The sequence below is a fragment of the Manacus candei genome, unplaced genomic scaffold (assembly GCF_025592945.1).
Source record: "Manacus candei isolate 608988 ecotype Guabito, Panama unplaced genomic scaffold, ASM2559294v1 h1tg000043l, whole genome shotgun sequence".
NCBI lineage: Eukaryota > Metazoa > Chordata > Aves > Passeriformes > Pipridae > Manacus > Manacus candei.
This window is the reverse complement of record NW_026138091.1, coordinates 12186686-12212706: the sequence shown is the minus strand read 5'-3', so window position 1 is coordinate 12212706 and position 26021 is coordinate 12186686. Positions and strand designations below refer to the sequence as shown.

The 26021-nt window shown below is 37.3% G+C and overlaps 1 protein-coding gene across 24 annotated transcripts in view; it reads left to right on the top strand.

The window, feature by feature from the left end:
- The window catches only part of NRCAM (neuronal cell adhesion molecule), a 149657-nt gene that overhangs the window by 24988 nt on the left and 98648 nt on the right, over positions 1–26021 (top strand). For 23 of the 24 annotated variants that reach the window (XM_051795388.1, XM_051795383.1, XM_051795392.1 and 20 more), the window contains exon 2: positions 20997–21091. The exons of the other annotated variant lie outside the window; for it this stretch is intronic. The gene's annotated coding sequence lies outside the window, so the exon portion shown is untranslated. The remainder of the gene's footprint in view (positions 1–20996; positions 21092–26021) is intronic. 24 annotated transcript variants of the gene reach the window in all.

Genomic DNA, 26021 nt, shown 5'->3' with positions numbered 1-26021 from the left:
TGATAGCAGTTTCATAGAAATCATTCGGGGGCTAAACTGTATGGTCTATCCTTCAAGACAAGTATCTTAGCCCAGCCCGATGTCCTAGGCAGCAATACATGACACCTTCTGGACCTGCTGATTTCCCTGAGGAGGAGTATCTGACCCCTTCTGTACTGGTGACTGTGCGTTAGAGCACGCAGTGACCCAGCTATGGCAAGAGGAATTGGCAGTTCTCTCATATTGGCTTCATGTGGCTGAGATCAGTGCCCTGGGTGTGGGAACAGGGTGGGTTATCCTTTGTCAGTGAGGAGTGGGTGTTGAACCAGGATTGCAGTGGTGTTAATATGCATAAGATAGTTGTGGTCTCCACCATGTTTGGAATCCCAAATGACTACCTGCCATCCCATTTTCCAAACCCAACTCAAAATAAAGCAATAACTTCACTGGGCATGTGAAGTAGGAAGACCCTTCACCTCCTGGGAAGAAGTTACCTGGAATCTAGGACAGAAGTTTTTTTTCTGATACGCTTTTTGGAATTTAGAGTTTTAAATTTCAGTGAAGTTAGAAGGCTTGGCTAAACACTTGGTTGCCTAGATGAAACAGGGAGAGAGAAAAATCCCAGTTGGTTTTTACAGTTCCAACCAAAGGCTAAGTTTGTCTAGATTTTTCCATTCTACTTAGCTTTTAAAGCAGGAGTTGTAGTGTAATTTTTGTTTGTTTGGGGCATTTTTACTTGGTTGTTGTTCATGCTACTAGGTCTAAGAAACCATACACTTCAAGAAGGAAAAGTTTTTTGATGGAGAAAAGTGGTTGAAATGTGTAATGGAAAACTTCAAAATATGCATTTGTAGCTGAAGGTTGAACAGTGGAATACTTTTAAAGGTATGAGAAAAAGGTGTGGTGTTTCAAGGTGGGCTTTTTTTGCCTTACAGAAATGTAAACCTCTCATTTCATGTTTATTGAAGTATGGAAAGACATGGAAAACAGAACTTGGTTGTCAGGCTCAACAGGGATTCTTATGACTTCCTTTCATGTTTCTCTCCTGCTTAATCTCTCCTAAATCATGAGAAAAATCTTGTTATGCTTCCATGTAATGTCACCATTTTCAGTCATGATTAGTGCTTGATAGGCATTCTAATTTCTTAAGTCATTAGTAATGAGTTACTAAAAAAAAGTGTTTGTTTTTTTTTTCCTCTGCTGCATTTCATATGATACTTGTTAGGGAAAGCTAAACAACTTTGCTGCTTTCAGCCTATTTCAGTAAGTTGTCATTATTGTTCTGTAGTGAATTATAGGATGTAATGTTGTTATTCATTTAGATTCTTTCTCTTCTCTCTGCAAGACAGCCAAAGATGCATGTGTATCTGAACAACCTTCATTGAAATAATCAGTGAGGTTCAAGATGATTTATAGAAAACAGTGGGCGATCCTTTTTTGTTGGAGGGTCTTTTGTAATCCTAAAGATGGCACGTCAGTGGGGAATGGCAGTGAGTGGGCTTTAAAGAGCAAGGGTGCATAAGAGGTGATTCATGGAATACTGAAACGGGATGATTTCAAGTGAGGGTTTTCTAATTTTAAATTCAAAATGCAGAGAAACATTTTCTTCAAGTACAAACACTGTAAATATGTGAAATATTTCTTATTGTACACTTCATTTGAACTATTAAACCAGCCTGAGACAGTTCTTGAGTTTCTCTCTGCTTTCCGTCCTCTTGGTGAGTGTATTGCCTTGTTAACTTCCTAGTCCTAACAATAAAGACCTTGGAAAGACTTTTGCATGTTGCCAGACAGAATGATGCAAGGCATAAATACAGCCTTCGGAACATCCTTTAGTGTCTTTCTTAGTGAAACCTGAGCATAAAGGTTGGTATTTTTAACTGGCAGGATTTCAATAGACTTGCATCACTGTTGGAGCCTAAGTAAATGTTATTTTTTCTTGCTGTATTCTTCAAAGTGATGTAATGGGGGGAAAAAATAAAGTTACAGCATTTCACAAGACAAAAAAGAGAAGCCCCCATGGCATCTGAGTGCTGGTTTTGACACTTTTTAGTGTGAAGGAGAGTGATGACAATGACCTCCAGTTCAGATAACGATTCCCAGTTAATCACTATTTGTGAGAATGACCTCTATTAAGAATTCAGTGCTTTCCTGACATAATTTTCTATTGACTTAATAGCTGTTAAATTCGACTTGATCTTTTTATGCCCTACTAGCATGTGTTGCTTGGGAAGGCCTCTTTTTCCTTGTTAGCTGTCTGTATCCTCAACTATATTCATGTATTCAATTGTCAGATGTTGCTTGACAAACTTAACACTGTTTCCCCTGATGACTTCTCAAGGAACTTTGAAGCATTTTTGCCTTCTAGCACTGGACCCATAAACTGTTTTTTGAGAAGAGTGGAAAGAAGAATTCAGTTCAGGTGTAAGGAGAAGCATACCCAGTTTCCTTTTTTACACAAAATACTTGCAGGGTTTTTGCTGAATAAAATATTTTGCTTTTTCACCTTTTACTTAGGATGAATTTACAGTGGGTGGTATCAATATTATTCAGACATCATTATAAAATGATAATTCAGAAAAGTGAGAAATGCAAGAAGTGATGGAACAGGCAATATTTTTTTTATTTGAAGGCCATCTTCATGTTAGACCACGAACACTTGAGAAAGTTTTTTTTCAAATGCGCATCGTGAAATACAAGATTTAGTTACACTTATAAAGGTGCACATTCTAAAGGAAAGCAAACTACCGTTGTCTGTTCTCCACATTTCTATATTATTTTTCAGTTGGGTTTTTTAGGTGTCAATAAAGAAAAAGTTTTGCAGTTTTTAATCATTTAACATTCTTAAAGTCAGTATCTTTATGTCAGCAGGTAACTTGTGAAACTGGATAAGATATGGGTAATTCAGTGCATGTATTAGCCTAACAGAAGTTTTTAAAAAGGCCATGACAACCTCCAAAACCTTTAATGATTTCAGTATTAATAAATATTTTAAGAAACTTCCTCAGAGAGCCTGTCTAATGATTGAATTTGAGATCTATATTAATTTATTCTGTTAATTTCCATTAATTTTGATGTGTTTCTTCCTTATTAGTTTTGACCTCTCAACAGTGTGACTTTTGTCACCATAAACCAATCAAAAACAGTTCACTAATTTTTTTAATGAACTAGAAGTTTTCATAATATCTTTTCATGGAATGGAAAAAGGCAATTATTACCAGCTATTTCAGATATTAATATGATCAAATGCTTACTTTAATATATTATCTGTGCATTTACAAGTTTAGCATCCCTGTGATCTTTGGAGAGCTAAAAAAAATTACTTAACTTCACTCTGTACTTAGTGAAAATGATGTATATAGAGGCCTTTTCAAAGGGTTAACATTAACAGTATTTTAATCCTGTGTGTAAACAATTTGTTTTAAGAATGCATTATGTGGAATATATTTCTATATGCAGCAATTCACTCAGTATGAATTACTCAAACTCTGCCATATAGTCTCGGTCTCAGTATAAGATCTACAGGTCACTGATGAAGACAACTGTCCATGCAAAATGCCTGGAAGACCTTCTTTCCCTAATTACTTGTTTGAATCCAAGCCTTTGCACCAGGAGCTGGTGACACTGTGGTCCATGAACAGGTACATAAAGGTGTCTCTGCAGAGAAGGCAAGCTGGCAGAATGAGTAGAAAGCAAAACAAACCAAGAAAATGGGACGGTCTGTGCATGACTGGACTTGTGAATTCTCAAACTTTTATGCAGCTAAAGAGAGAGCTTGAATCAGGAGTCAGTGTGTCTTATCCTCACACTCAGAGCTTTTTTTTTTAACTTTAGGTCTTTGGCTTCTTAATACGAAAAGCTCTCTGTATGCTCTATAGGAAAGCTGAAGTACGATTTTTAAAGCACCTAGGCTCTTAGTGTTCTCTTTTTGGGGGTTAGTGTTTTAGAATGGAAAAACAGATTGAAATGCTCCTTTTTCTGGAGTGCATTCTTAGCCCTCACATTGGAAATTTCCTATTGAGGTGGTGAGGGGTGGAAATTGGTAACATTTATTTAAAATACAAATCTCCGCCCACCATGCTTAAACCATCAAATATTCAAGTGCCCCTTTTAAAGGCTTATTGAACAATTGAAACAATTGTATACTTTTGTTTCTAATAACTGATCTATTTAATTTACTGTAAAATGATCTCACACAGCATATGAACAACAGTCTAACTTGTATGATTGTGCTGATCAGTGTGTATTGCAGCATTCCTTATCCTTAAAAATTCTGGATTGTAGGTATATGGTGGAGGTTTGCTTTTTTTAATGTCAGCCACTTGGGAGTTCTTGATTTGGTGAATCACGTAGGATGGTGCAGTGATTAGATGCCAAGTCACGATCCAGTGCTTTGAGCTAATTTTACTTCCAGTGTGCTGCTTTTGAATTAAAAGCTCTTCTTACTGGCACTGTTATGTTTCAGACAGGAAAGGAGCTCTCTTTTAGCTGCTTCTTAGTGTCTGGGTTTCCCTCAAGGGTCTGTGCCTTGCAGTGCAGGCTGCCGGCATCTAAGTTTAGGCGGTAAGGATAAAAGCTGCCTCCACAGTTGTTTTAGTGGATGACATGTATGTACATAGTAAAGGATAATCTGCTGCTTGATGCTTACGCTTGCTGCAGTCCTACATCCAGACTAGGCTCCTAAAAATGTGGGAACACTGAGCCAAAAGTCAAGTATTGCTCTGAGAAGAGCAGACAGTGCCGAGCCATCTGAGTAAGCTTTGTGCTGCACCAGTTCTGGATGCAGGTTATCCTCCAGTGGTTTTTAACAGTGGTTGAAAACAACTTTCATACTGTAATATTTAAACACTTTGAAGGAAATTATACCTGAGGAAACGGTTACACAATACTGAGCTAAAATTAGAGCTCTGTTCAAACCTGGAGATTAATTTTTGTTATGTGTTCTTTCCTATTTTAAGTCATTTTAATTCATATGGACACAGTGATATCAAATTGCATGAAATAAATATAACTTGTAACAGTTGATCCCTTTATTATTAAGGAAGGGATTGTTAATGTTACCTCTTTTTAAAGCTATCTGACACTACTGTTTGCTGCAAGCTAAATTTGTTTGGAAAACTTCAGCCAAAGTAATTCAATCACTTCTGAAGATTATGACAGAGTAGAAGTTATTAAAAACAAAAAGCCACAGCTTTTACTTAGGAACCTTTTCCTTCCTTTCGAAGATTGGTACTTTGCCATAACTATGACCGTTTGCTTATTACTGGCTGAATTAAAGAATCTTCAGCTTTTCTGTTTTCTGTAACAAAGCATAATCTGTAGCAAATAGTGTACCTGCACTGAGTGCATCCCAGATCATACCTACAGGCTTTCTTTGTATTTAGAGTAATAAGCTACCAGGAGCTTAGCAGGGAAAGAAAGTTTTCCCTTTGGTTAATAATATTGTTTGTCGGTAATTTAGAGGGATGAATAGCTGGTAATGTGGAGGAGCAAGGAGAATCAGCAAGAGGGTGAATGGATAGGCCCAGAGTCTGTGAGGAGCTGTGGAACTGACAAAGCTGGGACTGGGAACTCCTAGACAAGAAGAACATCTGTACCTGGTAGGCAATTGGGATAAGGTGTCTGCCTTGGCACTGCTGAGCGCTGCATCCTCTAGTAGCCTGAGCACTTCCACACCATGTGGCATTTGGTGCTGTCTTCTCCAACTCCTACAAAGTAATCCCGTGCCTTAAATCAATTGATAATTTTGGAAGATTCAATTCAAAGTGTCTGGTATAATGTCAGGATTCTGCTGCGGCTCAGCAGGATGTTATTTTCCATAGGATGGACTTAATTACATATGTTGTGTGTCTTGGGGAGCATAAGAGCATGTGTGCCAGGAGCTGCCTCGGGCAGTGTTGAAGCACTGTTGGATGCAATTGAGGTAATGCTGTCTGTTGCCAACAGCCCCCAAGCGAGGTGACACTCTAGAAAGCTTGCTGAGGGGACCAAACAGTGTGGGTGATCAAGCAGATCAGTGCTTCAGCTCCTGCACATACCTTTTTTCGTGAGCAGTACTCATGTGTTGATATGATGAATTTGGCAGAGATTAGGCCTCTGAAGTTGGGGGATTGGGAGAAATAGATCGGCCTAAAGACTGGAAGCTTGTTGATGTGCATGTATTTGGAGGACAGAAAGGATGAGTGGAGTAGGTAAGAGTAAGAGCTGGGACAACCAGGAGAAACCTTAAGGAACTGGTAAAGCTGAAGCTTGGTTAACAGAGAGCATGAGACAAGGTTAAGAAGAGATGGGACACAGATGTACAAAAAATGCCTCTAGGCTGAAATGTGCTTCTGAACAGTATCCATAGCACAGCTTCAGATGTTGACTCCAAAATTCGGGGGTTATCTGCTGTGTATTTCACTGCAAAACCATAAGTCATCTCTTCCACTGGTGATATTTTGCAAAGAGAAGTTCCCTTTTTGTTTCTTCTTCTCTTTAGATCACTTATGCAGAGGTAAAACCAGAGTTTAGATCACTTGTAACACATCTAAAGGTCCCAAATGCTTTTAAGCTATGTCATTATTTATAATGATGAATAGATATAATTTCTATTCCCAGAAATTTCTCTGAAGATCTACTATGAAAGTTTTGCTGAAAGAAATCAGAAAAACTCCAAAATAGAGCACTCGATGGAAACATTAGAATAAATTTGCAAGTGTGATAAGAGCTTGAGTCTCAATCACTCTCAATGATTATAATGCACTCATAAATGTGCAATATAATCATTACATGATAAGGCTTGCTGTAGTTGATGTAATAAATCACCTGCTTATATAAGGGGCAGGGATGAAATTGCTGCTGGAAAATTTGATTTAATTATTGATATGAGTATAGAGATTAGTGTAAAGATAACAGATCATCCTGCCATGTACTGTTTATGAAATATATGTGAAATTGGATGATGGGGAAAGCACACATAGAAGGAACCAACACATAGAAGGCACTCCCAGAGTATTAAATGTCAAAATTTTCAGGAGAACCACTTTGCAGAAACTCTCCCGTTCCCCAGGAATGAATTCTCTATCACTTCTAGCATGGATGACTTGAGTTATCTATTTTCAGATATTTGCAGATATGTACTAATAGTCTTCTGGATTCTTTTCTCACTTTCTTCTCCCAGAGTTAGTGTTTGCAGGATGGTTGAACCCCCAGCTTCCAGGCTTAGTGACAGATCTGTCTTTGTGGTGCTGACAGATGATCTATCAGCTCTTTTCCTGCCAGTCAGTGGGAGTTTGCAGCACACAAAATCCCAGTTCTCGCTGCCCATTGGGAGAGCACAGAGCTTGGCAGCTTTAATCATTTGCCAGCTCACAAAAAACATGTTGAGTTTTCCAACGTTATAGCCAAGATCCAAATAATTTCTAGTGGAAGTTTAGTTTTGTTAGCATTCCTCACCCCTTCTTTTGGGGCAAAAACAATCTCTAGGTGTTGTTGGGTTTTATTTTCTTTATTATCCTAAGTTTTGCTTTTTACTGGAGAAGTCAGGTGGTTTTTGTGGTTGCTCATGTTCTCAGCAGGTGGTGAAAATTAATTTGATGCCCTGTAGCTTTGACAGCTGTTACCAATATATGTACTAGGTGCAAAATGAAAATATTTTACTACCCTTCTACACTGACTGTCTACTGCAGACTCTGTTGTTCACAGTTAGTCAGTCTAGCTCTTTTTCCAGTGTTTCAATACCCTAGTGCCTGAACTAGCTTCCTAAATCCAGATGCACTTTTCACTTGCCTCTGATATATAAAAAGGGTAAGGACATATTCCACAGTGATTTCAGGGAATGAAGTAGAGTTTAGTTGAAAGGAAGGCTGATTTAGACTGTCGGACTGTCAGACATGTTTAGCAGAAAGCTAAACATAGTCCTAACACAGGTACATTACAGTGTTTGCTGAAAAAGGGGCATGATTTATACATGGAGATTCTGGCCACTGCTGACACTTGGAAGTAACATCCTGGTTTGAATTGGATTGGGAACTAAGGTCAGAAGAATCAGAGAGTGCAGAGTCCTGGTAGCTGCAGAATGAGGGGAAGACAAAAAGCAGAACCAGATTCATTCTGACAGGTGCATGCAGAACACAGTGAAGTACTAATATCTCTTGCTGTGATTTTGTCATTACCAAAATTTCTTGTCTTTTGAAACCTGTGTAATTGTCATGCTGGAGCATCATCTGCTGCTGGTCTGTAGCCCTGAGTCATTTCAGCTCTCAATAGGATGTGTAAAATAAGAGCTGCCATTTGACTGTGCCATGTTAAGTGATGGTTCGGAGCTTGTAGAATTCTCTGTAAAATAGTCTTATATTTCAATCTGTATTAAAAAGGTTTTTTTAAGTTTTCATTTTCCAAATAAATTAAGGTTCTTGGACTTCACTTTATTTGTGCACATCTGAATTTTATTAACTTCCATATTAACACAGAAGGGATGAGGGAATGTACATTTTCGACTGACAGGTCCTGTTACTCTGTTGTTCGATGTCCCCTAAGTTAATCCAAGTTCAGCATCATTTATCAGGTTACAGTGAGGAGGTCAGGCCTTTGCAAGGCTGGCAGAGAAATGTGAGCTGTTTTAACAGAACAAGTTTCATTGTGTTTAGTTCTCGTTTCATTTAAACATAAACCAGAATGACATGCTTGAATTATCAAAAGCCGTTGTTATTTTCTCAAGATTCTTTTTTTCTCAAAATACATTTTGATTTTGACTTACACATTTATTATTTTTTTTGTAATGTGGCTATCCTGGTCGTGCAGATACTGAATCGGTAGTGTTGTAGTTGGTGTGAAGGCAAATGTCCTCAGGAACTGGAAGCTGAAAGTTTTGCACTGCATGCTTTAAACTTCATTCTCAATCTCAAAAAACTTCTTTAATTAATTTTTTATTTTGATAAAATAGACATGTCAAAATAACATTAAACATTAATAATGCCACGGCTTTAACTTGCTGTGTGTTTTTGAAACTATCTCGTACTTCAAAGTTAGTTGGTAGCACTTGATGTTGACCTCAATCAATATTTGCCTATAAATCCTTCTAAGAAAATTACAGTACTTCATTTTTTTTTTACACTGTTTGTTGTTTTTTATTTCCTTTAACCTGTTTGAATGCCAGTTCCCATATTGGATTTGGTTTTATCAATAGTATACACTTAATCTCTTGCTGTTTGTAGTGTTTTGAGAGTGAAAGTATGTTTTAAAGTTGTTTGCTACTTGTGGTCCTTCTTCAAATACTGTAATTTTTCTGATAAGGGAGAACTGTGCATGTTTACCACCACTGGCTGTGCTGATGGATTATCCTAGACAGACTACAACATAGTGGCAAGTGCAGAAAAGAAAAATAATCTGATTTGCACTTGGGGAACAGTTCTATAGCAGCACTGGAATTAAATATACTTTTGATTTTATTTACTAGGTTACTTAGTATGTCTTCAGGTCCCCAATCTTTGTTTTTACATGATCATCCTTTAAGTATTTATTGGTTTTACATTCATCCTAATAAATTTTACTGTTCTTTAATGGAAAATGAAACAGTAGCTAAAATAATATGTTAACTCCTTCATTTCAGGTTTAAGTATATTTTCAAACAAAAATCCCTAAAGCTTAGCAAAGTGGAAACAGATCTTTGTGTTTGTAGAAAAGAATTGCTGAAAGCTTATTTACCAAGTCAAGAGGTGGTCTACTTGAATAATCTCTTATTTAAGATGAAAAAAAATATATTTCCAGGTTTTTGAGGCTAAATCATTACTTTTTAATAGGCTATATTTGCTAAGGTAGTTTCCAAACATGTTTTGCAGAATTTCAGTAAGACTTGGGGTTGTCATAACTTGGCATTTCACCCATCATAGATCCTGAACCAAAATATTCCTGGTTTTATAATGAGGTAACATCTCTTAACATCAGGCTTTCAGGAAAGATGAAGTATATATATATATATATATATATATGGAGATATATATATATATATATATATATATTGATATATATGGATATAGATAGATAGATAGATATCCATAGACCATAATAGTACCACTAGAGTAATTAGGTAAGATTAAAGTTCCAAGTCTGACTTTTCCAGTAAATAGTGAAGTTAGAAAAATACTTGAAGGTTGCTGGGAAGAACTCATTGTAACTGGGGGCTTTGTTATTTTGGAGAGGTGTCCAGTACCGACAGAGAAGTAAATTGGGAGATCATATGATGAGTGAATGTTCAGGCTTCACTGGGGTATTCCCAGATCCATTCTGTGATTTTCTTTGTGTGTCAAAATAGTGACTAATACCAGTATACTGAATAAAATAGCATTAATTTTCATGTCCTTAGAAGCCCCTCAAAGGCAAACCCCCCACTTTCTAAGTTCATATTTGATTACCATATATGTTGTAAACACATCCACCTTTGAGTCTTGAGGCTGCATTTGTTAGGGACATGTGTTATCTGCACTTTCAGAGGGGAACACAGCGCATTTCTGTTACATCAGTCACCTGCTGGAAATGCATTGGTTTCCTGGCTATAGCCATTTGGAAACCAGAGCTGCAACCTCTTGTAGAAGTAAAACCTGTCCTAGGGATGGAGATCTCCACTGAGTTTGTAAAACAGGTAGCTAATTTGCAATTCTGTATATGGCATGCAATTTGGTAAACAAAAAGTACTTTAAATTGCTTATATTTAAATAAAGAAATTATATGTAAATTATATTCCTCCTTCTGCAATTGGAAAGTAAAATAATTTGATACCTTTGGACTCTTGTCATACATTTCTAATGAAAGGACAAGACTGTGTTATTACCGCCTCCGGAGGTAATCCAACTGTAACTGTGTACCTGTAGGTGTCACAGTTACAGCTGTGCCATTTTTCCATCTGCTGCAGCTCTCTCTGCAGCACTTCTGGCTGATTCAAACCAGATTTGCTGTACAGAAGGCAAATAGTAAATAACTGAACTGGATGGTTGGCGACTCCAGCCTCCTAGGTGCGGAAATGATTCCAAACACCTTTCTTCTCAAGCTGCTAGGAAAAGAGAGGTGCATCTACTGCTTATCAGCCTGCTTGAAAACGGGTGTCTGCAAAGGTCAGGTTCTTGTGGAGACTTCTAGGTGCCTTTTTTTTTTTTTCTTTTCCAGTAAGAAGTCATTTGACAAATGTGCAAAGTAAGGAAAAAACTATAAAGGGCATGACTGCTTTGGGGTTTTTAGTGATAAAACCCATTTTTGTATGTGTGTGAGTGTTTAATTCCTTACTATAGAGAACACAATATCATGCAGTGCATGCAAATCAAAAACTGTGCCTTCTGTGAATTTGGATGTGTGGGAATTTGTATATAATGAATCTGATATTAATTATGTTAGTAAAAATTCCATATTAAAGCATTTTAACAATGACTTTTTTTCTACATGAATCATACCCTCTTTGGTCTTTTTGTATACCTTAACCAAGCTACTACTTTCTTTCCCTACTGCTAGTATTTGCATATTATATTTTCTTGCTGAAACTATCTTTTGAGTATATGATTTTATTGTTCATTTGACCACTATTGCATCTATTGCCTCTGTAGTTTTACTGTCTTTAAAGGAAATACAAATAGTTCAACTTTTTGTTGTTGCAGATGTAAAGAAGTCATTATGCCTGTGTGGCTATTGCTTATTGCCCCTTCAGTGGGTATTGTAAAAATGAAATATTTATTCATGCAACACTGGCTCAGAGAAGTTAGTTGCTACACTAAATCATTTGCCAACTTACAAAGTATTAATGACATGTAGTCTTTGTGCAGATATGAATGGCACATCTAGAGACAAGACTTTGAAATCGGCAAGTATAATTACAAAGAAAAATATGAAATGTCCTCTTTCCATAAGTAATGCCAAGTTATTCAAATGCATTTAAAATCAAATGTAGTTCAAACTGGACTGCAGGAAGGAATGGTTTCAAGCCTTTGATTTTTATTTTTTTTTTCACATCCAGGTCAACAGTTGAAATTCCTTCCAGATCAGTAGTCATCAAAATTAATTGACCTATCAGAAGATTGACAAAAATATTTTTAAAATCGAGACCTTAAAATCTTAATTGTATAGTATGAAAGGGCTCAACCACAGTGGAAAACTTGCAATGTTTGAAGAACTTAAACCTAAAAACAGTTTCGTGTGTGTTAATAGCATAGATGTTCAGCCTCAGAAACAGAAGTTTTGAAATGAAAGTTTATGGAAGATAATGCCCAGAAGTGCATTTATGAACAATGTGCAACTTTTCCCTTTTGAATAGCTGAACAAGGCCCTGTTCCATTCCAAGCAGATCCTCTCTAGGTACTGTGGCCTCAGATGGATATCAGATGTAGATGTTCAAACAACTCGTGCCTTACCAAGCTGAAATGTCTCAGAGAAGATTTCTGCATCCAAAGAAGACTCAATTTTATTAATTTTTTTCCTTCCCTTGAGCATGGATTGAAAAGTGCATATGCCAGAATCTTGATTCTCTCTTCTTGGGGTTTTTTGTTTACTTGTTTGGATGGATGGTTTTTTGGGTTTTGTGTTCCTCTTTGGTTGGTTTGGGATGTTTACAGAATCAAGATTCTAACCTCACTTTGTAACTGTCATCTTCTTCCTTCTATCCTTTTCCCATTCTCCCTCAGGCTTGATTCTGTTCAATTTTTGTATGTGTGTGTGTAGTTGATGCAAATTCATTTAGGCTATGCACTAGATGTGTTTAGTTTCAGTAACTTCTTCCTTGGTTGCCTACAGGCACTGCAGCATCAGCAGATCTGTTTTGTTTCTGAAGGTGCAATTGGTTTTCTAGCTACTGATAAATCTCCTCATCCTGAGGGTGGGAAGTGTACATTTGTCTACATTTACACTGCATCTCTGTGACCCATGTATTTAAACTGCTTTAGGCATCCAGCAGTCAAGGACACTCATTCTGCACAGAGAGGAAGCACAAAGTATTTGTTCCTCTATGAAAAGGAATGGAGAACAGTACTACAGAAAATCTTAGTATAATTAAAGTTAGTGCTGTGAATCTTATTATGGAACATCCTCATCAAAAAGTAACATGAAAAGAGAAAGAAAGCCTATGTACAATACTAAGCTGTATGTGCTGGTAAAATAATAAAGTGAATGAACCTCGAGTTATGAAGAGGATGCTTCTCAGTCAGCTGTTCTGGAGTCACTTCTGGGAAACCTCACTCTCCTTGGCAACTTCTCTGTGTGATTAACAGCTTATGTGCCTTATGTGTGCAAACAAAGTCTCTCCTTGTAAAAGATTCAGAGAAATGGAACCTGTATGAGTCTGCATCACCAAAGTGTTTGAGAAGTGATTTTCTGTAGATGGCAAATAGCCAGCTTTGGCTGGTACAGTGAGCATCAAGAAAATGTAGAAAAGAGAGAGAGAAGCCTAAGAATGATAATCAGGATGTATATGCTACAGTCTTTTTGGAACAAAGAATAGTTATTCAAGTCTAGTTAAAAATTACTTAACCTACTTTCCCTACCGTGGTCTGCTGGTGACTAGTAAGGAATAACTGACTGTGTTCTGGTAAAGAGCATCCTGTATGCTTGTAGGAAAAAGAACCCACAAAAGGAATAAATTATTGAGAGAGAGCAACAGTAAGTCCATGAAATTTCGGTGGTAACATCTAAAACCAGTAGAAGTGGTTATGATGAAGCTTTAAAGTAAATAAACAAATTCTATAATCCTTAGAGGATCCTACTCTTCACAATTTTTCTTTGTAATATCACTTTGCTTATTAGATAATCTTTAAAATTCACGTCCCAACCCAAATACTTGGAGTGAGTTTTTAGGATAAGGATACACAGGTGACAGTGAATAGTCATCTTGCATATCTTGCTATGCCTATGAAGCTATCTTAAAGTCTGCACTTTAAGGTATTTTCAGACTCTGTAATTGTAAAGGCATTTTTCATAAAGAAACTGGAAACTTTTGCACACAAAATTATGATCACTGAAAACTTTACTGGTGAAGTAAAAGGAAATTGAAGCTGACAAATGAAAAAGAAAAAAAATCAATTTGTATATGCAAAAACATGAGAAAGAGAAGATGAATTTATCAAAACATGCACAAGGAACAAAGCTAAATCACGGCTATGCATTCCCTCAAGTCCCATGTAAGAAATGGGAATGTTTTCCCTGCTGCTTTTCAAACAACGAAACAGTAGTAGTAGTAGTAGTAGTAGTAGTGGTAGTAGTGGTAGTAGTAGTAAACCATCCGGCATGCCTAATCTCAGTCCTGGTGTGATTATCATCTTGAAATACTGACCTAGTCAAGTGGACGTGCCAGGAGACTTAATGGTATACCTTTCAATACTTAAGTCTTTACTCTAAAAATAATATTTACATGACTTCAGTTGTAATTGTTAGGCATACAGAAGATTTTAAAACATTTAGTGACCAAAATAACAGGTGAAACAACCAGCCCATTTTATTAGAGTCCTATGACTGTAACCTTTCTGTCTTCTCCACTGCCCTACCCTAACTGCACAAGCATCTTTTGAGTCTGCCTGTGCCCCCTCCCTAGGTAATTTTGAACCCCACTGCCTTTTGAGAGTTACAGAGCCCATATGTGTTTGCCCAGTCCAACCTACCGTAGTCTGAGGCCAGCGCCTGGGGTTGAACTCCATAATGAAGTTAGCTCTTGAGCTGCTTCAAGATCTCATCTGAGTATTGCACTAGCTAAATTTTGATGGGAATATGGCTTGGCCTCAGAAAGGATAAATGATTTGTTACTTTTCCTGATCATTATCATATGTCTGGAAAGAGTTGAGCATGTTTGAAAAGGAAGGTCAAAAATGCATGAAAAAAGAGATGGATGAATAATTAGCGTCATCAGACAATTACTAGATATTTCTTGGAATCTGTTTTTCATCTTTTCTAACAAGGAGATTTCAAAGTAAGGAATTGTGTACTGTATGTACTCGTCAGTTATTTTTAGCTTAAACAGTTCAAGAGGTTAAAAAGTAGTTTTGTTAATACATGAATTTAGCACTAAGATGTTCTTAATGTTTATATTAGTTTAAAGCTTCCTTAGGCTAAAATGGTACTAAGGTGAAATAAAAGATACCACCGGTAATATTATTATTGCAAAACGTGCTTATCTCAGTGAACCTTTACAGAGGCAGACATGATTATTTCTGTTGAACTAAAAATAGCTGCTGTGACTGAAAATCTTCTCCTAATAAAAATGTATTGGGAAGTAAGGGAACAAGTTCAAAGGCTTCTTTGTAAGTCTCCACCACAAAGGGTCTGTTTTATTACACTAGCTGCTGTCTTTACAGTCAAGTAACAGATTTTGCTATGAGTTTTGAGCTGTCCATTAAATATAACACCTCCATTTTTCGAATGTTTTGAGTAGCCCACTGAGTAGCTACTGGCTGAAAAGTGGGAGTCACAGTGGGAAGCTGAAGGGGAGTGGGCCTCTGGAGCATTTAGTGTTTAATCTACAGCTGTAGTGAAGCAGCGTGCAGAAATAATTCTGATTAGGCTTGGTCAATCAGATGATAAAATGAGCCCCTCCATCATTCAGCTCTAAACTTTGGAGAACATATTCTGCTTAAACCCAGTGAAAGACAAAAACTCTGGTCAATCAGTTATATTTTAGCTGATTTCCTGATATAATATGCTGTCAAAGGCAGAGGGGAGCAAATAGTTAAGCTACCGCACTAGTGAAATCCTGTTTTCTTCTGGCATTTTATTTTGGAAGGAATGATTGAAACAATGAAAATAGTGGTTTTGAGAATTGAGCTTTAACAAGAATTAAATGTTACTAAATACAAATAACAGATTAATACTGTGCCCCATTTGTGGCACGGTAAGTAACTTCTTGTTTACAGTTTCATGTCAGCTGTTGTCATTTGAATATACAGCTGTAAATGTGCAGTTAAGGATCAGTAATCTTGAATGACAGAGGTTTTGCCTAATCAACACTATATTATTTGAAATATTGCTAAATTTTCACATAAAAAAATTAATTGTAACTTCTGTTTTTCTAAGATTTTTTTTGTCCTTCTCAGCTTAAGTGTTGGCAGCTCTAGAATTGCAGCATATATGTGACTTGGGAGCTCAATTAGGATACTCTGGTTCTATTTCAACAAGTTTAAGAGTTCAGGTGGATGTAGTCATTATTGAACCATGCTGGCAGTCTGCTTTGAAGTAGATTCTTAAGTACAGCTCATGCTTTTGTGAGGAAAAGCATTGTTCTAATAAGACTTGAAAACAGAGTAGGTTTCAGAGGACCAGATGAGGTTATTGTTATGAACTAATGCTGGTGCTAATGAAGTCTGACGGAATTCTTACTGTTACCTAAAAAGAGGAAAAGCCCTTAAAGGTAGAGATGTTTTAACTGGACTTGAAAATACTAGTAATTAAAAAAAAAAAAAAGAAAAAAAGGAAAAGAAAAATATGGACTTATGGCAGAACAGAAACAACAGTTTTTAAATAGGGTTTCTTTCTTCAGGAGTTGTGAAAAATGGCAGTGTTCTGTACTGTTTAAGGTAGTTCCTTGGAAAGCAAAGGTGGTCCAGAGGTTAACATGGTGTGTGAAATCCATGTCTATAGTACTGTAGGCAAGCACATTTGACTCTTTAAAATATTTTCTTCTGTATCTCAGTACATTTAAATTTTCTTCTTTACACTGGAATTTCCCCACTGAGTACATATTGTAGTTTTTGCAGTGGTCTGCCTCTCTGACACTGTTGATGGAGATCAGAGGATTGTCCCACTGGCAAGTCATCAAGTAGAATGAATGTAAATTAAAAATTAAACTATAGCTCTAAGTAAAGAGGCAAGTTACAGGTAGTTGCTTAGAGGGAAATTGTGGATAAGGTAAGATCTGGATACAAATCTTAATGTTGGTTTTTACCAGCTGCATACTTTATGCACTGCATATAATGAAAAGAAACCATATATATTTTTTTGTTTTGTTAATAGAATCCCATTACTTTTAAACACAGAAACAAATGGAAAAATGCCCTACTAGCATGTGCATCATTTTATTAAAAGGTTCATGCAGCTAAGCAGATTTAGCTCTGCTTTTATATAAATACAGGGAAATGTTTAGCCCCTATTGTATGGCCACAAAGCCTGTGCTGATCACACAGAAGCTTGGGAGGGCCGAGGACAAAGCGACGGGCTGCTGGAAGCGGCTCCTTTTGTACGTGCTTCTGCACACAGGCCAGCAACAGTAGGGCTTAACAGCAGAGTTTTGTCAAGTTTGCAACATGAAGGGGACCATGGTACAAATTCTTACCTCTCACTAACAGAAAGAAAGGAAAAAGTAACCCACCAAAAAAGGAAGAGGACCAAGACAGCTGTATAGCTACATGCACAAGGTAATGGCCAAGTTCCCTTTTCTGTTCTGGTACTTCTCAATCACTTACATAGCTGAGATTTATCTATCATAGTGTTAGTTAGTTTGATTCATTTGGAATGAAGTAGCATGAGGAAATGGAGGCTATAACTCTGAACAGAATAAACCTACTCCATGTAACATACTGAAACATTTGACTTTAGTTAACAGTCCAGGGATTGAAATCAATGCAGTTATAATTTGTATACGTGAAGGGAGGGCATGACTGCAACATGTTAAAGATCAGATGAAGTCTATATTCTGTTTTGATTAGTATAATATGTGTAAAAATTTGGGCACTGTTCTTATGGATAATCTAGGCTGGAATACTTTTCCTGGGAAATGTCTTCATGAGGATGTGTGTATCAGAAATGAAAACCCAAAAAGTTGCTTTTATTGTATTTCCAGGATATTTTTTCCATTGCTACTTTGTCAGAATCATCTGGGGTTGAACACACCCAGAAATAAGAAAGATATGACAGCAAGATGGATCACTGCCCTCATCAACCAATCGCAGTAGTTTCTCCTTTTCTGAGAGCTCCTCATTACTCCTTAGTTCTGAAAGAATGGACATGAGGGTGAACAATGGAGCTCTGAAGTACTGGATTGCATAAAACTGTGCTTAAAAACACTAAATGAATTTTATATGTCACAAAGCAAATATTTTGTATTAAAGAACTTTCTGCAGTATTGTAAAGTAAACAGAAACTGAATTATATTTTATGTGTATATAGATATATTATTAATTTTAGGAGAAAGCTGCATATTGTCTCACTATGGCTTCTTAAGGCTACATTAAAAATATCTTGACATTTTAAGGAATATTTTTTAATACATTTCATATAAAACCATTTAGCCAATCAGATTATAAAATAAAAATGGATTTTTTACATTTGAACTTTTTGCATAGTTACCTATTGCAACCTATGTATTTCTTATTCTAAATTTAACTTCCCTGAAGTCTCTCAATGCTGTTACTAGAAAAGCAATGATACTATGTAAATTGTAGTTCTTTTGCAAATTTTTAAATTAATAAATATGCAGTAACATAATGTCAAGTGCAGAAAAGTAAAAAGTATGCTTTACATTTCCACAATATGCTAGTGGCTAAGCAGATTACATGACCCCAAATATATCTAATAAATTTTAAAACATATTTCCTCTAATCTGCAGAGTTTTTAAAAAACCATTTTTTTTTACCCTCCTCCTTGATTTTTCCTTTCATATTAGGTTTTTCCCCTTCTTTTAATGAGTGTTAGCATTCTGCAAAAGATTTCCTGCACTGTCAGCAGAGGTGTGGTTTTCTGCTTTATGTGAGGTCTTACACAAGTCATCCCTGGGTTTCAGATCATACCTAACTTTTAAACAACACCCTTGAGGCTACAGATGTTCTTTACTGGTAATAACAAGTCAGGGACAAATTCCTGTCATCAAGGTAGACTGGTTGGCAAGGGCTGGTCTGCATCTGCATTTTAATGCTTTAGAAGAAGCAGACTGACTGTGATCTGAGTGTTGTCTGGGTGCTGTGGTGTTTCTACAGCCCTAATACGTAGCTGGTGTCCTTTAGTTCAGAGTACCCGGAATGGTGAGGTCTGTGTTGCAGCCCATCAACGTTATGATGGTGCAGCCTAATACTGTAAATCCGTGGGGTGCTGCAGGGTGTTCCATGGAGGCAGGGGCAGGCTGCAACTGAGGATGCAGTGCCTGGCATGGGAGAATTGCAGGGTTGTCTGGAGTGGAAAATCAAAACTTAAGGCAGTCTTGTCCATGTTGTTGTTTGGAAGGGTTCTTTTGGGCTGGAACGTTCTCTAAAGCATGCTCTGGTTTTGTCTTGCAGACAGTGAGTTGGTGGACTGAACCAGCCAGGAGGCAGCGTTAATGGCAGGGTAGATGCAGCTGTTACCTGGATATAGTAGGATCTGTGTGATCATTGTCAGACTGTGCCGTGGCCAATTAGGAGTTGCACACATGTAGCATTGCTGAATGCAAGTTCTGTGTTGACTTTGGCTCGTCAAGGTCTTGCTGGTTTGCAGGGAGCTGTTCCAGCTGAATGTAGAGGCCGGGGGTTGCAAGCAATTTGAGTGCCAGAATAAAGATGAAGGCAATGGAGTGAATCTCAAAAGTGAATTTCACTCTAGTGAAATAAATTATATATGCCAAAACTCCTGAGGTTACAAAGATAATGTATTATTTCCAGTACTTTATTATGTAAGAGCAACAAGTTGTTTTGAAAAGAGCATGATAAAAATCAGTTGATGAGAAGCATTGTCTGTTACTGGAAAAAAAAACTACAAGAGAGTTCTAGTTTCTAGTCAACAGTTAAGGTTTTGCCTACTGGCAGACCAAATTAACAGTAAAAGGCTTTTAAAAGTATACAGAAAGAAACTGTATGATTGAATTATCAATTTGATGGGAAATTAAACTGATCTTCCTGTATCACTGCTGTAAGCTGAGATATTGCAGTTTCTCCTGGTTTACCTTACGAAACCGTACCAATCTGCAGTTAAAAGTAAACAAGGAACTTTAATTACTATCCTACAGGTAAAATGTATAGACTTTTATGTACAGTACACACAATAACAGGTGCTGCAGTGATGCTAATTTGTTGTTGTTGGCTTCAGTTCAGCACCAGTTCACTGAAATAAGGACTGCATATTATGGCAAGCATTGCTGAGTTTGCAGGTGAGCAAAATGTGCTGTAAAATAAAAAGACTGTGAGGGAAATCCTCAGTTAGAAAATTTTTGAAGTTCACTTGCAAAATTCCTGATCCTAGTTGAACCTTGCTCACTTGAAAGTTCAACTCCACATAGGCATTACTGCCATGGAAAGATAAGCAACCTTCTTCTCAACCAAATGTGTTTAAAATAGGTTAAAGTAACAAAAAGTAAGGGACAAGAGGAATTGGGTGCACAATTCTTGTGAATAAATGAAGGAAAGGAGCAGCTGAATTCAAAACAAACCTCTCCTGCTGTTTCCTCTTTCTTTATCTTGTGCTTTTAAATTAGGAGGTGTTTGTCAGTCCCATCCTTTCACTAGAATATAAGATATTCTCCTAGAAAGTGGGAGATCAGACAGATTACAAGTTGCCTATAAGTCACATCTCTCTCTTTCCGGACAAGTTCTGTGACCAAAGGCTTTTCCTGCAATAGAGGTTTGCTGTCAACTGCTATGACCTCTTCCAGTAGATGTCTTTAGAAGCTTTGGCATCTGTATCCCAAAGAGCACTGAAGTCTTTAGTCCTGAGGAGAAAGAGGTACCCCGTGTGCCTTAAGCTGGGTTAGTGGACATTGAAAAGATGTGGTTAGGCTTCTCTATTGGCTTGCTCAAGCTTTGTGGAGCACTGACTGTTTCTCACTGGTGGTACAGTGAACCTGGATAACTTATGGGTGCTCCGGTTTGATCTAATGGAACTGGCTATTTTGGAGACACAAATGCAGAACATGATTTTGAAACCTAGAGAGCTGCTTTTGTTTTTAATGCTTCTTATTTTTGCTTTGACCTAACATATATATTCTATTATTCCACTCGACTTAACTGTATTTAGTATTGCGGCTTTATCAAGACATATATGAAGTATTTGTTGTAATTTAGCAGTGAACATGATTATTGGCCTCTATGAATATTTCAGGTTCTAAATTATTTTTTCAGGCAAAGCAGTGACATAAAGACCTGTCATACAGGGGATAAGAAAGAAGGAAAAGAAAAAGGATAGACCATCTTGCTCAGAAGTTATTTGTACAAAGGTAAGGTAATTTTTCCCTCAAAATTTTATTTTCCCATGCTATCTGGGAAAAAACCCCTCAAACTACTGGCATTAAGTTTCTGTCTGTTACATTTCTATCTTTCAATTTAGTTTCTGTTAATTACTATCCAGGGTACTCATATAACATGTTCTGCATTTATGTGCATTTCCATGTTTGTTTGAGTTAACAGTCTGTGATTCAGATAATTTTTTAATTTCAACTCAGCTTTTAACTGAAGGGCACGTATCAAATATGTTAACTAGAAAAGCAGCTAAAAGTATTTCATAGCTTCACATAATTGAAAGTAGACTTACTCATGTCTAATGTTCCTTACTGGAGAGAACAGGTGTCAGGACAAGTCAACTAGTAAAAAAGTGAGTCTGGAAAAATGGATTTGGAAGGAATGTGAAATATTGTACAAAAAAATTGGAAGTTTTTTCTTCTAGCATAGATTACAGATTTAGTGATGGGGACATTATGAAGTCTTTGTTGTCATGGTTTAGGTCCTAAGGTTAAAATGCCCATTTTGGAAGTTCTGAAGTAAGCTTTTGTTTCCCTCCCCACCCCAATCCCCCTACAAACCCCTCCCTGATCTTGTGTTTGAATTGCATAATTCTTTCAGTTTAAGAACAGAGATAGCTTTACTCGAAGTGAGTAGTAGCTGCTGAATAGTCATCTGTATTTTAGTATCTGGTTGTTTTTTTTTTACTACAAATATGATTTGGGGGTCTTGAATACAGTATTGTGTGTAGTTTACTAGAACAGACCTTTTCTGTCTTTTGTAGCGTGTAGGCGTGGGTGGCTGCACAGTGTTTTATCCCTCATTTTTGTGGTCTAGCAGACAGAGCATCTGAAAGCATCAGTAGTATGTTTAAAACAGAGAAGGGAGGAGATGGTCACTGAAATGTTTTGACTTCTGATTTAAATGCTGGCAGTGTTACTAAAAGTAATATTTAGTGCATCCTCTCCCTGAAATGCAGATATTTTGTTTGGTTGGTTTTTATCTCTTCTGAAACGGTTCTTGTGTTAGTCACTCAAGAGTTAAATATATCTTTGAAGAAAGAGGACTGTTACTGTAAGCTTTTTAAACTAGATTGCTCTGAAAAAAAGATGACCATTGAAGACTCTGAAAGGGTTTTTGGATGGTAATCAAGTTAAGGAAGCTCTGAAGTTCTTTGGCTTTGCTACTGGCTGCTCTCACTCACCAGGATCCTGGCACCCTATCACTGTGCCTTCATTGCCTCCATAGCTCCAGTTCTCCTGTCAGGGAATGCCACCATACAATACATCCCCTGGGGCTACTTGGATGAGTGACAACCAGCCAGCTCCAAAGTGACAAGTGTTTGAATGCCTAATTGGGTCAGTGCACAGGTGCCTGCTCTTCATGAATGAGATGTTCTAGCTTTTCTCTGTGACGTTCTCTTGGTTCCTCTCATTTTTCCTACAGTGGTGAAACAAAACTGTCAATACTTTGATGTGAGAGAATAGGCTTTATCAAAGGTGAAAGATGATTTCCCATTGCCCTGTTTTGGTTTAACTAGCTTTACTGCTTGAATACTGACTGGATAAGAGGCAAAGAAATCCATTAAAGTGACGGAAGTTTGCTGATACAAATGGACATTGCAATAGAGAATAAGGTGATTTATTTGACTGGTGAAAGCAAATGTATTGTCTTATTCTCTATGTTAGGTAGTTCTCATACTGGTTAGATCTATAGGCTTGGCCATCAGGAAACGCATGGGAGAGAAAAAGGACTTGTTTTTTAGTATCTGCACAATGAGACTTCCTAAGTCAGAGAAACAACTTGACTTCATATAATGCAATGAGACACAAGCAACCGATGTACAAGGGAATTGTTTTATCTTATTGAAGGCTTGGTGTTTGCATAGAAAACAACTGATATTAAGTCCATAGTCCACATTACTCAGATGTAGTTTCCCTCCTTTTGTCTCTTCCACAAAAAAACCATAGGATACCCGGGGTTGGAAAGGATGTCTGGAGATTTGTCTAGTCCAACATCCCCACTGCTCAAAGCAGGATCAACTAAAGCAGCTTGCTGCTTGGACAGCTGTTTCCAGTGCTTGAAGAACCATAGAGTAAAAAAGTGCTTTCTTTTGTTCAGATAGAATTTAATCTGTTTTAGTTTGTGCCCGTTGCATTTTGCCGTGTTGCTGGGCACCACTGAGAAATGTTGTTTACCCTACCCCCCTCAGGTATTTCTACACATTGATAAGATCTCCTGGAAGATCTCCTGGAGCCTTTTCCAGGCTGGAGTCCCAGTACTTTCAGTCTCACCACGTCAGATGCTCCAATCCCTTAATCGTCTTGGCAGTCCTACACTGGACTGCTTTATAGGACGCTTATGTTTTGCTTGTACTGGGGAGGCCATGAGTGGACACAGCCCTCCAGACGTGCCTCAGCAGTGCTGAGTGGAGGGGAAGGATCATCTCCCTTGACCTACTGGCAACATTTTTTCCTAATGCGGCACAAGATGCTGCTGGCCTTCCTTGCTTCAAGGGTATGCTGCTGGCTCATGATCTATTTGGAGCCCACCAGGACCCCCAGGTGTTTCTTTTGCAAAACCACTTCCCTCATTCTGTTCTGGTGCTTGGGGTTATGCCTCCCTAGGTGCAGAACTTTGTATTTCCTTTGTTGAACTTCATAGTATTCCTTTTGGTTTATGCCTTAGGCTTTTCAAGGTCCGTCTGAATGCCAGTGCAGCCAGCTGGTGCATCAGCCACTCCTTCCATTTGGTGTCATTAGAAAACTTGCTGAGAGTGCACTGTGAAGTGGTCATTAGTAAAGTGGTTAAAAGGTACTGGCCCTAGTGCTGATCCCTGGGGTCCACCAGCAGCATAGTTCTGTACTCTTTTCTCTAGCTGGACTTCATGCTGATTGCAACCCTTTGAGCCCAACAGTTCATCCAGATTTCAGCCCATCTCACTGTCCATTTCTGTTTGTCTGTGGGGATCTTATGGGAGACATGTCAAAAGCCTTGCAAAAGTCAAGATAAACAACATCTGCTGCTCTCCTGTCACCCACCGTGCCAGCCATTAGCCGGTCTGTTCTGCCCAGAGTATCTCAGTCCCAGCAGGTGCTGCTGTCAGGGTTGCTCCGAGAAATCAATGTCCCCCCCATTCAACATTTGTTTAAAACAATATTGTTACTTTTGCTTTGGCTGACTTGAATGTGTATTTCTAAAATAAGGCTTTTTCAGTGGTGTATATTTAAAAGTGTGAAGAGAGTTATTTAAACTTAGTCAATGTTGAAAATATTTTAAGTGGTGGGAAGTCAGCTAGGTAGCTACTGTCAACATTACAGCAACTGTGTTCTTCACTGTCCTTACTAACAAAAAGCCCTGCTGACAGAAGTGAAAAATAAAGAGGAAAAAAAGGTTTGACACGGCGTCTCACAGCTGTTTGCTCTAAGATAAGCAAACAGAAGAAAGGAAATGAATTGGTAGGAATCAGAGGAATTATTTATAATAACAGGAGTACAATTTTTCAGATTTACATTATTTCTTCTAAAAATTTTTTGTGAAAAATACCCTCATTCTAACAAGACTGGTATATCATATAGTTAAATTTAGGAAACTTGATAGGAGAAATCATCTGGAAAAGGGAAGCATATTTCAATGATCTGTAGTTTCTTAACATTAGCAAAGAAAGGATGAAAAGAGTTTCTTATGCAAGACTGAAAATATAAGTATTTTAAGTGACAGAAATTCCCTCTAGAAGTCCGAGACCTTTTTAACAGATTGGAAAATGAAAGGCTCTATAAAGGGAAATCTGCTAGTTTAATTTGTGAAGAAACATGAATTTATTTATATTTAAAAATGCCTCCCCAAGCTTTTATTTAGTGATAATAAACTGGTTTTATAAATTTGTTTACAACTAAAAAGAGTTTAAACACAAGTAGCTGTAACTTATTCAGGGGTCACAGCCGCTCTAGTTCTATTGAAACCTGCCCAAATGTAGTAAGTGTATGGTTTCTAGAATAATTTTAACGTTCATATAAAACATTAGGTTTTGCCCAGCTTTTTTTCTCACTTTATAATCTCTGATTTCCTCATATGTAAATTAAATGGACCACTTTCATCACTTGTTCCTTTTTTAACTGTCTAACTATGTGTTTTTCAAATATGCTAAAAAAGGACAGCATGTAAAGAAAATACATAATCCTCAGTTGCTCAACTACTGATGTATAGAGTCTTTTTACAAGAACTTTTGCTGATGACTTATGCAGGATAAAAGTCATACTCCTACATTATTGCATATTTGAGTCTGTTTCTGTGGTAATTATGCATGCAACCACAGATGGCAAAAATAAACGTTTTATAACTTTTTTTTTAACATAATGCTAAAAGAGGAGGGGTAGTATAGAAATAAAAAGAAACATTAAACCAGGTTTTCTTCAGTTTTTTTCTATGTCTTTGAAAATTTTCTGAGCTTTCAACTTCCTGCAAGAAAAGCAACGGTGAAAGATCTTCAGAATATATTTGAGTGCCATATTTTTGTTCTTTGCTGCTTATGCCTCCACTAATATTCTGACTCGCTGTGAAGTGTAGAAGGCAGCAAGCACAAATATTTAAGATATGGAGATATTCCACCTCATTTCAGGTGCTTGGGTACCTCAGCGTAGTTAACAGCATAGTTGTTAAATCAATGGAAATCGATCCAATTAAAAAGAAACATGATTTTTGATTGGTAATTTTAATTCTTTTGAAATTCAACTCGTCTACTTGTACTTTTTTGTGCAAGCAAAAAAAAGAGTTGGTGCATAAGTGCTAATAAGGAGTAGGGAAAGTGGCAGTAATTAAAAATGAGGGGGAATAAGAGGTCAGTGAGCTGCTGTAGAAACATTTGTTTGTGGAACTTCAGCCTATGAATTTCACTGCTTTTTTCAACTGTTCTTTTTCCAGTTCTCTTGA